Source organism: Betta splendens, chromosome 7, assembly GCF_900634795.4.
Source record: "Betta splendens chromosome 7, fBetSpl5.4, whole genome shotgun sequence".
Taxonomy (NCBI): Eukaryota; Metazoa; Chordata; class Actinopteri; order Anabantiformes; family Osphronemidae; genus Betta; species Betta splendens.
In genome coordinates, this window is record NC_040887.2 from 4,417,179 (window position 1) to 4,429,806 (window position 12,628).

Genomic DNA, 12,628 nt, shown 5'->3' on the forward strand with positions numbered 1-12,628 from the left:
TCTTTTCAAAACCTAAAACAGAGAGCAGTTGTGAAAATTGTGTCCCGTCCTTCCATCGTTTTACTCTAACGTACTGGATTAATATTTAAAAATCGACTGTATTTTTTAGTTTAAAATAATAGCGATGTGACAGGCTCACAACGCATCCATAAAGTAGGCTTTTTGTGATGCCTATCCCATGAGTCACCCATAAAGCGGGCGATAAGCTGCCCTACAAAGGGTGCCTAGTTTATCAACATTTTTGCACTGCTGCGTTGCTGTGGGAATAATCAGGCCACCAATGTGCATGTACTACGGAAGCTACTCCTGTCCTTCCCCGGACAGGGACTTACGTTCTTTTGTCTCACGGAAATTACAACTGAGATGGGCTCATCCAAACGGCAGCTGCACGGAAGTCCAAGGTCAAGGTAAAAAAACGCAGACAAACAGGGTCGTAATCAGAGTCTAGACAGACAAGAATGAACTTCACACTAGAGGATGCATGCAAACTGGCCGTTATTTAGAGCCCCTACTCGAAAATATGTGCCGTGTGTGAAGAGGGTGAGAAAACGTCAAATAAAAATAGACAAAAAAAAACATCAAGGCTCTAATTTTGCGCCACAAGAAAGGAATCTTTTCCTAACCTGCGTTTTTCCCCACAAGAGATCAGATTTGAGAATAGAATAGTTTCGTTCAATTATATGTCATAAAGTTATTATTAATCAGGCGCGTTTTGGTTTCACTTGACCCACATTCCAGGTTATTTCCAGGCTTTGGTAATACTTTCGTCGCCTGAAACACACGGATGGTGAAGTGTGTGTTTGCCAAAGTGACTAAACAGACAGTAATCTATTAGTAGGAGATATTAAAATTTTGTAGCAATACAACACAACAGCCCGTACAGTAAAGCCCTTTTTTATTTTGAGCATCAAATAAAATGTTTGCGGTCAAAAACTGATTAGGTTATCTTTCTAAACCATCAGCCGCAGGTTCCCAACTGGCAAACGCGCAATGGCCTACAAGATCAGATCCCTCTTAACAGGACGCACATCCTGCGAAATAAACTGACACTGAATCGATAACAACTCTCTGTAGTGTGGAGAAGTTATTTCACGTTAAAATGATGCAGAGAGTAGTATTTTATCAAAGCTTGAGAACAAGTTCCAAACACAGATGTTATAATATTCTCATTAACTAATGTCACAATCAACCCAGCAAAACAATTTTAGAAAATAAGTCTGTCTACTGACCCTGTAATCACTGACTGGTGCACAATGTGAGGCTTCCTATGCTGTGATAATCCACAATAAACCTTTCAGTAGTGCGCAACGTTAATATTGCCTGTGTAATTTGTAAATGTTCAATTATGCCTCGAAGGGCGAACAGAGATGAAATCAATTTGCCGCAGTTCATATTTACTCAGCGCAGACCGGATTACAACTCGGCCAGAAATAAGCGTCAATACAAAGAGCTGTAGGTCACCAGCAGCCACGTGTCTGCCATCCTGATTCTAATCCAAAAGCAAATAACATCACAATAATTTAAAGATACAAATATTATAACTTGACACAATAGAAACTATATTTTACCAAAGCACAGAAAACGTCATTAATACAAAAGCTGATACGATCTTAGTTGTTTTGCATTAGAAGCGTTTAAACTTCAAGGTGCTCCTGGTGCCACCAGACACACGTGGTAATTATTTTTATGAAAAAAAATCCTTGTGCTAAATTATTTTGCAAAATGAGGCAGATATTTCACCGCACTGGTGTTTCAGGAACTGTTACGGGAAACCATATCAATATCTTGACAAGCATCCATGATGTGCTGCAGTAAATAACTTGACAAGCAGACCTCATGTCCCCCCAGACAGGCCCTGTCAGACGCAGGGTCCGTCTCAGGAGGAGGCTTGTGGGGGAAGGGAAGCATCAGTCCACTTCCCCTTCCCCTTAGAAATGCTGCCTACCTGCGGCTTGTGCTCTGCTCTCAAGAAGCCGCATTGCGTGATTAAGACTATGAAAGCCGAATATGCCCTTAGATGCAAACGTCAAATGCAAACCATGTTGCACTCCAGTACAATGATGTACCAAGATAATATTTCATTTCTTTCAAAATAAATGAAATCTCACAAACAGTGAATTATAATTACAATCACTTCTTACACTGGCTCACCTGTTTTGAGAATGATGCAAATCCGTGCGCATACAAAAAAAAAACACTGCGGCAATTCAAGAACGTGTGGACAGCCTGCAGGTACAGACTACGTCATGCGGGATGAAATTAGGTAGCGATTTTATCTTTACGAGTTTTCAGCTTCGGGTTTAGATTTTAGATTTAACAGTTGTATATTCAAACTTGGCCAACTGGTAACTCTGCAACACGAACGACACGAACTATGTGGATTTACGCAATTTAAGAGTATACGCGTCAGAGGAACTGCTGCATTTTCAGTATGAAGGCTTCAGTAAATGAACATGTCAAACTCTGTGGAATAAACATTTGGCTGTTTAAACTAAATTAATGGACCAAATTCCGACTGCTGTGCATTCATAAATCTCTCAATAAATCAAGGCTGATCTTAGTTTGCAAGTTGAACACAGTCACCAACTTTCCCATGTATGTTGAATAAAGGCTCAATATGCTACTATCTGCAAAGGAGGGAACTCTCCCTTTACTGAAGCCATTCCTATCGTTTTATGCTGGCATTGGGTATAACGCCTGAGGTGTGCGTAAGAGAAAAGACAGCAGTCATCACCACATTCCTACCAAACAGAATCTTAATCCGGGGGTTTCCGCTTGCGCTACTTTATGATTCAAAAGAGTTATTAACGCTCGAAGCCAACACCACTGGACTTCTGTGTCCAAAGTGGGACTATTGGAAGACATGTGATTTCATTTACTTTCTAAGGCTCCACAAAGAAAGTGTACAGAATTGATGGATAATAAACAACCATCCGCAAGATGAGCAAGACTTTGAAACGTGACATTTCAACATCCTAAATTAAATTACTACAGACACGTCACAAATGCGCGATTGCTGCATTCAGGCGTAGGGGCGTTCTGAATTTCTGCCCCATGGTGCAACATTTGTGGCATTAAGTCGAGCAGCAGCCATGACGCTTTCCAGAAGGATAGGAAAAGTCATAGGCCATACTTCACATTGCATAGTGCCTTGAACAGCCCGTTTGTGCGTCTGGTGCCTTGTGTGTGATTGCAAGTTCAAGTAGAGAATGGTATTTTCCATCTATGGCTTTACTTTGCGTTGCTTTACCTTGGTTAAGCAAATATGGGCCAGGGAACAGAAGATGGCCGTGGGCAATCTGCCAAAGGCCAAGCGGGGTTGCGTCAGAGAACAGAGGAAAGACGGGCAGACTATCGCTTCAAAGGGCCTTTACAAACTATAGGTTCTACAAAACATTATCATTTAAGGCAGCCTTTTTTTGTTAATATTAATTCTCAGCAGTTTACTATCGTCTCCGCCAAAGGTGGTGAGAAATTTGAAAGTGAGATACTTTAATTATGTGTTTAAAGACGTGGGTGTAATGACGAACACTTTACTCTTAAACATTTGTGAAATCTCCAACACTGAACATAAGGCTATAAATGCACACAGAGCTCTGTGTGAGTTGATGGCCAAAATGATACATATCAAATTGGTGAAGTAACTGAAGACTATAGCTTATTTTTCCATCCTAATTTGCAAGTGCGTCTGTGCCAACAAGCAGCTGTTTGCGCACAGTACCCGTTGTGTTTACGTCAGAAAATGTGTTTTAAATTTTAAGGTTCTGACAGAAAGTACTGAAAAAAACGACCACGTCAGATCAGGGTATGAACAATTTATGTGATGTCTCCATAATAAAGTCTTAATGTTGTTAAGATTAAGGCAAACGGACTAATTTAAATATTGTCCAGAACTTTATGACCGTTTTAAATTAGTGAAGTGAAAAATGTATCTTCATTTTTCCTTATGTTGTCCACGGAGTAAATCCGTGAGAAGGCAAAGTGAATAAATCCACTGCTTGACGCGTCCCGTCGGAAGTCCAAGTTCAAGTTAAGAGAGGCGGTCGCTCCATCCGTCCAGACAGCGAAACAAAAGACACACACGTTCATCATTAATCATGGCGGCGATTCCCTCAAAGTGTGTCAAACATTCTGGGAATATTTCAGACACATTAAACGAATCAATTATAAAATAAAAAATCCTAACAGCGATTATAGCAAAAACAATAAATGATAGCTTGAGAAATTAAAGGCTTTACAGCTTTAATGTGTAAAATGCAGTTTTGGGGAGTAAATTCATCCAAACTAGAACATTAACACAAAGGTCTTGGTTTTAATCGCCCAAGACTCATTATGTAGTAAACTATTGTTTGCTCCTGCACTGAATGCGTTGAATGTTTGCTCCAGCGCTGCGGGAGGAAAGTAAAAGAGGTAGAACATGTATCACAATAGATTCCTATTGGCTTGTACCTTCCCACGTCTTGACCCATGCGTTACTTTCTCATTACTTGACCCCATGCTGTGTGCATTAGAATTTGGAACATACCACAGTCTGATCACGAGATTGGGGAATGTCCAGACATGCAGACGCGCGCTATAGGTTGGTAAACACGACACAACAAACGTAAAAAGGTTTGGACGCGTCTTTCCTAAATGCATAAAACAATTCAGAACATATAAAAAAGCCAAACATATCTCTTCAGGATTCCCAATCTCTCAAGTTTGTTGCTAAAGCACTTTTATAGCCTCAGATGACACAACTCTGCTCTTGCAGTGTCTATTAATTTTTAAATGTGCCTAAATCTTGAACGCAACCCAGTGGAACATGCATTTTCTAGACTTATGCTCTTATTAAACTACAATCGTCCCAGAATCTATATGAGCGAACATTACCCTGAATTGGAAAACATTGTGTTTCTTAATTGCATAAGCAAAAAGTCAACAATTTTGTACAAGGAAATTATTTTGTGAAACGTGATCAGCCCCGTTTGGTTTAAGAGGCCAAATAAAATCAATGAAATTTAAGAGAAGCGACTTCAGAAGCAACAACGTCCTCCTCCAGTGTGCAATAATCCAACGGTGACCGACGAGCCTGAAGGCAACACGAGTTGTTGGTTTGAAAGGGACTGGAAAATGGTTCCTGCACCTGCTTGTTGTTGGTGAGTGGTGTAGTGCATCACAGTAGACGGAAGCCCTGAGAGACAGCGCTGCTCCATGACAACACTATTTAATTGCTTCTGGTAACAAATAATTAAGGTATTTTAAAAGTGAAAAATTAGTGCAGGGTTGGCAGTCACGTGCGAACAACCGGAAATCACACGTTTAATTTTAACTATGACGTTACTATGAAGATAAATGGTTATTTTTGGACCAGCAGACGGCAACAACAGATCTGATTGTGTGCAAAACGCAGGATTCCAGCTGTGTTACCTACAAACATTAACCCTATACGCAACTCTAGCCGATATGTCAAGTGCTTTATGTGAAATAAAGTAGCACCAATTATAGTCCCAACCTAAATTTACAAGTGCGCATTGAAATATGGTTCATTTTCTTTGTGAGCATTTGTGGCGTAAAAGTGACTTTGGTGCCTTTACGTCGTCAGAATCTCATTTAGGACTCGCCTGCGGCCACTTCTTTTTTTCTGTGCCAGAGAAGAATTTGGCAAATGCAATCTAAAGTAACACTGTGCCTTTAGTTTAAGGCACAGTGGAGAACCAGAGTCGAATGATGGATGGAGTATAAGTTCGCGCGACAGAAATGTGAATCACAACTCATCCTGCTCCTCATTTCTCCTATGTGCACTTTTAAGGTATGGGTTTCTAAACGGTTAATCAATGGGCCAAGATGATCTTCTGCTCAAGGAGCCCGATCTATTGCAACTTCAGTATATGAAGATGAGCAGCATGAAGTTCAAGTTCAAAGTCTGTGCACAGACAGACTGGGTGTGTTTAGGAGAGGACAGCAGACACCTCTCTCATAAACCAAAACAGTAGCCGCGTGCGTTAAGAGCCTCCACATCCGATCCCGTCGAATCATTCACTGTGATGCACCAGATAAATAATGCAAATGATCGCATTACGCTGATTAGGTCTTACTCCGCGCAGTCGTTTAGACTATTTTAGGCCGAACTGTCAATGACTTAATTTCGTCTCAACAGGAGGCTGGTAGCTGCACGTGAAGCACTACATTTAAAAGGAACGGAATAGTTAAGTAATTTTAGTCTAATTCAATTCGACGTCTTTAATTATTGTATGTCTCAACCCAAACCTGTCCTTTTACATGCACTGTTTACCATAAAAGAATGTGAAGTCGTATTAAGCCTGGCTAGACAGTTATTACATTTCAAGTTAATATGAACTAATTCCAGAAAGATGCGAATAAAAGTCACGTGTGTCAATATTTACAGCATAAACGTACGATAAAAATAATTGAAAAAGAATAATTCAACAGTTGCCCAAAACACTGAATTTGTGTGTTTACTGGTACTTTATTCGTACTTGCCTGATTAATACCGATTTTTTAAAAATGCATAATTTTCTGTGCACTCTTTCATAAAAGAAACTGCGCAGTTGTTATTATCCTAATTAAGTAAACACAATTCCAAAACTAAATACTGCATATTTTACCAGAAAACGGCGGTGGCGCTTCAGCGTGTTGAATAGCTTTCTTTTTATTTGTATAATTAACAACGAAGAGGCTGTAAACTAATACGCACCATGTTAACTTCTCCAGAGGTTTTAAAATAAAGTTACATGGCGCAAAGTCTACTAGGTTACAAAAATGAATTTCTGGCATCAAAGACTACTTTTGTAAATAAATGATGCGAAACAAGCTAAACAACAGTTTCTGATGTAATAACGGGACATAATCTGTATGTGAGAGAAAAACTACTGTTTTTCAATCGTGATAAATGAAAAATATAAAACAATAATACTTATTATAACTAAGCTCAGCTTGTAACAAAAATAACAGAGGGATGACCAAACTCATTCATATATTTCTACCGGAAAGAAATATTTAATAAAGCAAGTAAACTACTGGGAAGTTACTGCAGATATTTACATTTTTTATAAACTGATTCTGACCAGATTCGTTTTTCTAATACTTCACAGAAAATGAGGTGTATGTAATAATAAATACTGGAGTTCTGCAAACCCCACTGCATAAAAAGGGGTTTAAATGGTTCTGGCCGCCCAGGATCCTTGGATCTGTCTCAAGTAGAAGTATTTGTACATGACCTCACTTAAGGGCAAAGTAAACTCAAAAAGACCATTGTGTTTTTTTCGGAGTTCTCTCCAAGAGTCTGAGGAAGTCTGCTGATGCATGTCATACCACAAGACACTCAAAAGTTGCTTGTCTGACCAACACATCTAAATAAACTTTTATTTCAAATTGCCCCTAAAAGTACAGTTTGAACTGACTGAGGTTTTGTCGCCTAAAGCTTTAAGAAAATGAGAGGGGCCCTCACGTCTAAGCCGGAGCCAGATGTGACCTGCAGGCTGCTAAATGACCGTCACAGTTTTAAGTACCATTGCCTCTATAGTTTGTGTCTTTACTACATTTATGTTAAAGTTGAATTGTATCCACCCAGCACTTACTGTAAATGTAAATTTGAAGAAGCAGAGTTAAGCATCTCTAATCACTTTTCACTGGAAAAGAGCTGAACAGAAAACTCAAAGAGAAGGAAAATGACTTCTAGTAAATATCAGCAGCCTATTGGATGCAGATGCCATGTTGTCATCCAAAAAGCACAGCTACACCACTTCAGGAAACAAGGTATTAAAAAAGCCCTCATGGCTCCAGCTTGAACAGCAGAGAATCAGGGGGTAGGGTCCTAAAAGTGCTGTGTGTGCAGGACAGCTAAACTGATCCAAAAACCCAAGTAATATGCAAGAGTCTGAAAAAATCCTAAATCACCAGTGGAAGGGCAGTAAGCTGGCTACAAACAGTGTTTGCAAGCTGTGGTATCCAAGTGCTGGCTTAGTCCAGTGTCCAAACATTTGCACATGCCACAATTACTGCATTTCTTTCTATTTTTCAAGCTTATGGAATAAAGACTACCCGAACATTAACATTTAAGGAATGTCTCGTCTACAGCTGCTGCTGGGGTTGCATTTCCTTGATCTTCTTCTACTCTTTAAATATAAATACCTCGAAAGTAATGTAAACTGTGCCGTTATGGAACTTATGAGTTCATGAATGTGGTATGTAACGCAAGGATTATGAAAATCTGCAATATCTAAATGCCTGCAACTCATCAACACCAGCCGTCACTGTAGGAGACAAGGGGCCGCTCGCCGTTAAAGCCGTGCTTGGTTAAAACTGCAGTTACTAAAACACTACAGACAGAAAGCTGCTGTATGAAGAGGCATCTGGATTGTCATTGTTAAGGCAGCAGAAATTTTACAGATGTATTAAGCGTCAATAATTCACTTCCAGAAAATATTTGTGACTGTATAGGGCATGAAAACACATTCTATACAACACTCATTTGATATTATTCAGATTTCTATTGGTTTGAATAATAAAATATCATTTTAAAATACCTAAAATACAAAATTATAATATATTTGAGTCTTAGCTGTAGAGGTTGGAAAACAAATGTTGGTAAAATGAGTAATGTGAGGTCATACTTGTGTTATGAGGCCAAGCAGTATGAAGACAAAAAAAATTACGAGATCCACGTAAACAAGCAACTTTTTCATGAAGCTTGATGCTTCTCGTGCACATACAGTGATTTGAATGACAGCACCCCCAGTCAATGGAGTGAGGAAAATGTTTTTAGAACCAATATAACATGTGCATATAATAACAGGAGAGACGTTTTCCAAAATTAGATATCTGCAATTTTAGGGAGAAATTCCATCCAAAGCATCGATGGCATGAAAAGGAAACACTTGGTGGAAAAAAGAAAACAGCTTTATAACCATATTTATATATGGATTGGTTTAATTTTGAATGTTTACAACTGTAAAAATTCCAAGTTCACATCACAATTTAAATCAACCCATAAATTAGCACCAAACTATGAAACACGGAAACCATCTGCAAGTCTGTAATAGAGAGGATACAAAACAATGTTTGTGTCCTGTATAAAGAGTTAGTTTTAATAAACTGATCCAATATTGTGCACTACGTACAAATGAAAGAATATATACTGTGCACAGAACCGACCTCATTTCTTTCCAGACATTAGTTGTATCTGCTGTAACTGGCTTCATCATCACAAATGTAAAATTCATCATCCGTTAATTGGAAAAAATGTATTTTAGGATTTTTAAATGTTGTATTTCACTGGAGCGTTTGCATCAAACCTCAAGTATTCCAAGTGCAGCTGAGTTATCCCTTGCTGACAACAACTTCCAAGTCTTTCCAAGGTTTTACATCAATTTTATGGCTGGAAGGCAAATAAATCCCACTTGTTTGCTCTCCCTCTTCAACTTACCTCTTTTTGCTTACCTCAAAACTTGTTCTGCCTTATACCAAAGCACGAGGTAGAGCACATATGCAAGCTGGCCTTCCTTGCCCAGCCTGTAGCGAGAGTTGGAGGAATAAGGCTTTGATAAATTGCACTTTCCATAAATATACACTGTATTTTGTTGCTTCAGGCCTCATAACGTGCAATCTTAGACAAAAACTATATTTAAGATTCATACTTTGAATTCTGTCCTACAGTAATTTGTGAGCATAAGGAAAACCAAAAAAACACATTGTTTACCAAAGAGCTGTTGGGTATTAAACAGAGTTTAATTAAAAAGGTTTCCAGAATGAATTGTGTATTTTTTAGAGAGAAGGAGACGTGAAAACATGTTAACTGTCCAACATTACTAGATACTCACAAAAAGACATAAGGAAAACATACTTGTACTTGCTTAGGGCTGTCCTACGCACTAATTTAGTGGTAACGACCAGTACAGGCAATGAAAAGAGAAATATGTACAGGTCTTACCAAATATACAGTTGGAGGTCGACGCTAGGAAGAAATGAGATGCCGTTAAGATGAATGTTGATTGTAGAAGATCTGTGGGCTGTTCAAACACACGGCAGCCCATCTACTTATTAGGAGTCTGGGTCATGAGCAACGGCAGCATCTACAAAACCAAACCAAACGAAAAAGGAGAACGTATTCATTTATCGAACTGCTTTCTGGAATTAATGTTAAAATAAAAGACAAGGACAAGAAGCAAAATGCAATCTACAGATCAAAAAAGCAAAAAAAGATAATAAAATTTAGATGGCAGCTAAATCTGAAGCATATTATCAGGAATAACAGCAGTAATCACAAAAACAACTGTGTGGCTTTGTTAAGAGTCTGTAAAGAAGAAGGTCTAATTAGGTTGCACAAGTGTCACAGCACAAGGAATAACAGCAAATATTACTTACAATACAATAGAAATTTAGAATTGTGTTCAAGCGATTGCATAAAGGTGCACCAAGAAATTTCAATTAAGGTGGATTTATTAAATCAAACACAAAGGGACAGGAAGAAATGTGTACTAAGTTTGTATGAAAGGACTGGAAGAGCCGCGTATCATCAGTGTTTTAACGTGGAAATGTCGTATAAACTGGAAAAAAAACATGAAGAGACTTGCTAGAAACACAGGGACACATTAAAGGTTTGCTCACATGTGAGGGAGTCAGATCTGCACCAGAGCCTGCAGTGTGTACATGATGATTCATATATGTGAGTGCCACACTCACATATATGCCACAGCTCTGCACAATGCTTGCTATACAAACATTTGCCTGAAGGTGAATTTAAATAAGATGTCATCTAATTCACTGTAATTTTATATTATATGTATACCGTAGTTTTACATTGATCTTTGCGATATCCTGTGTTTTTGGCAGTTAAATGAAATCGCAGCTGTACTGTCTAAAGTGTTTGCACCAAAAAGGCTTTTGTATTTGATTCTACAGGAAAGGCGAGAGCCCCACTGTTGAAGCAATACTTTGTAATGGTATTAGGTGGGCTATAAAAGTGTCAGAGGCCTGTAAACAGGCAATCAGAGATTAAGCCACGATCTGTTGCTTTTGCAGGCATCAATCAGGCAACAATGTGAAGTCTGAAAAAACTGCTAGGTCTGAAAAAATGTGATGGCTCTAGTTGTATAAATTACTGAGCACTAATATTTAAAGGCATTTTACAATGAATGAGTGAACATAAATTAACTATTTCATCAATGTTTGCCAACTAGGTTTCACAACAGTGTTGTGGTATTTTCATTTTTTTCAAACGTCTACTTGGTTTCAAGAATTAACGTATTAGATTCTAGTGGACTGAGGTTAAGGGTCAAGGTCACTAAGTTCACGTTTTTTGCGTCTATCCTTGTAAAGTCAACATTACACAAATGTCTGGGACGTCAGTGCACAGTACTTTGAGTCTTGAATAAGTAGCAGATTTTTAGAACAGTACAAATGTGCAGTGTTGTTACATTTGGTTTCTCCCAGCTAAACGGCAGGAGCAGAATTAGGGCCACAGCAGAGATGCTAATGTTAGCTTCAGAGCCGCAACTTTGCTGATGATGACACCAAGGCAGTAGAGATAAATTATCTGCATAATTACAGCTAAATGCTTCAGGACTAATTGGATGATGTGTCACAGTAACCATAACTACTCTAACCGACAGTTAAACAAGGAGCTGAAGCATAAAGGGAACGCAGCTCTAGCCTTTAAGAACAAGGCATGTTCTAAAATGGCTAAATCAATTTTCAGACCTGAATTTAATTCAAGTTTCATATCCAGAGTGACAAACTGAGCACAGCTTAAAAAATGAAAAGCATATGAAAAAAACATTTTCTTTGTTTTCTGAAATATTAAAACTACCATAAAATAGAAACCTGCATACAAACAAGTATTATTAGCTTGTAGTTCTGCAAAATTAATCTGACTGCAGCACTTTAGCTCTGTATCCCTATTACACATTCAAGTAAACTACTTCCATTTTGCATTGGTAAATCTGCTTTATTCAGAAAATTAAAACATGGCTAAATTAATTCTCACAAAATTATCAAAGATCCAACTCAAAAGCAACAGGAGAAACTTAAAAGTCAAACCACCAAACTCTGAAAAACACCTAGACCATCTAAAAAAGCTAGAGGGAAAGCTTTGACACACGAATGGAGCTAACTGTAGGGTGAATTCCTTACCCCAGACTGGCTAGTGATGGTCTGAGGCTGGGGCAGAAATGAACAGGTAACCAAAACAGAAGCCCCCTCTATTCCCACTCTGCTTACGGGTTTCATGCAGACTTCTCTCATGGCCAACATCAGTAAGGAACGGTTGCTATACGGAATCTTTGCTAAATGCTGTGTTGATCGGGTTGTTGTTTACTATGTGAATAATGTAACATAATGAGCAATCCTGAGGCTGAATTTACAGGAATTTATATGACAAATCAATGCAACTCTCACGTGGTTCAAATGTACTTTGATAAGTGCTACAGAGATGCTCGTCTGCCTGTGAAGGTTTCTCTCTGCTCAACTTTACATTTGTAGTTTTATAGATTTACATTTGTGTTTTTAGCCATCGTCCAATCCAAAGTCATTCTTGATTTAAATGTAAACAGAGTTGGTGTGTAACTGTGATGCTTTGCATTTCACAAACACCTGGAACTGAATCTAACTGTTTTGGATCGGGCAGTAA

The 12,628-nt window shown here is 38.5% G+C and overlaps 1 protein-coding gene across 6 annotated transcripts in view; it reads right to left on the reverse strand.

Moving 5' to 3' along the window:
• The window catches only part of hoxc12a (homeobox C12a), a 49,210-nt gene that overhangs the window by 17,268 nt on the left and 19,314 nt on the right, over positions 1 to 12,628 (reverse strand). For 5 of the 6 annotated variants that reach the window (XM_055510255.1, XM_055510257.1, XM_055510256.1 and 2 more), the window contains 2 exons: positions 9,932 to 10,073; positions 9,442 to 9,513 (listed from right to left, as the gene is read on the reverse strand). The gene's annotated coding sequence lies outside the window, so the exon portion shown is untranslated. Of the gene's footprint in view, positions 1 to 9,427; positions 9,514 to 9,931; positions 10,074 to 12,628 lie in introns of all 6 variants that reach the window. The other variant, XM_041071440.2, reaches the window with a different exon arrangement.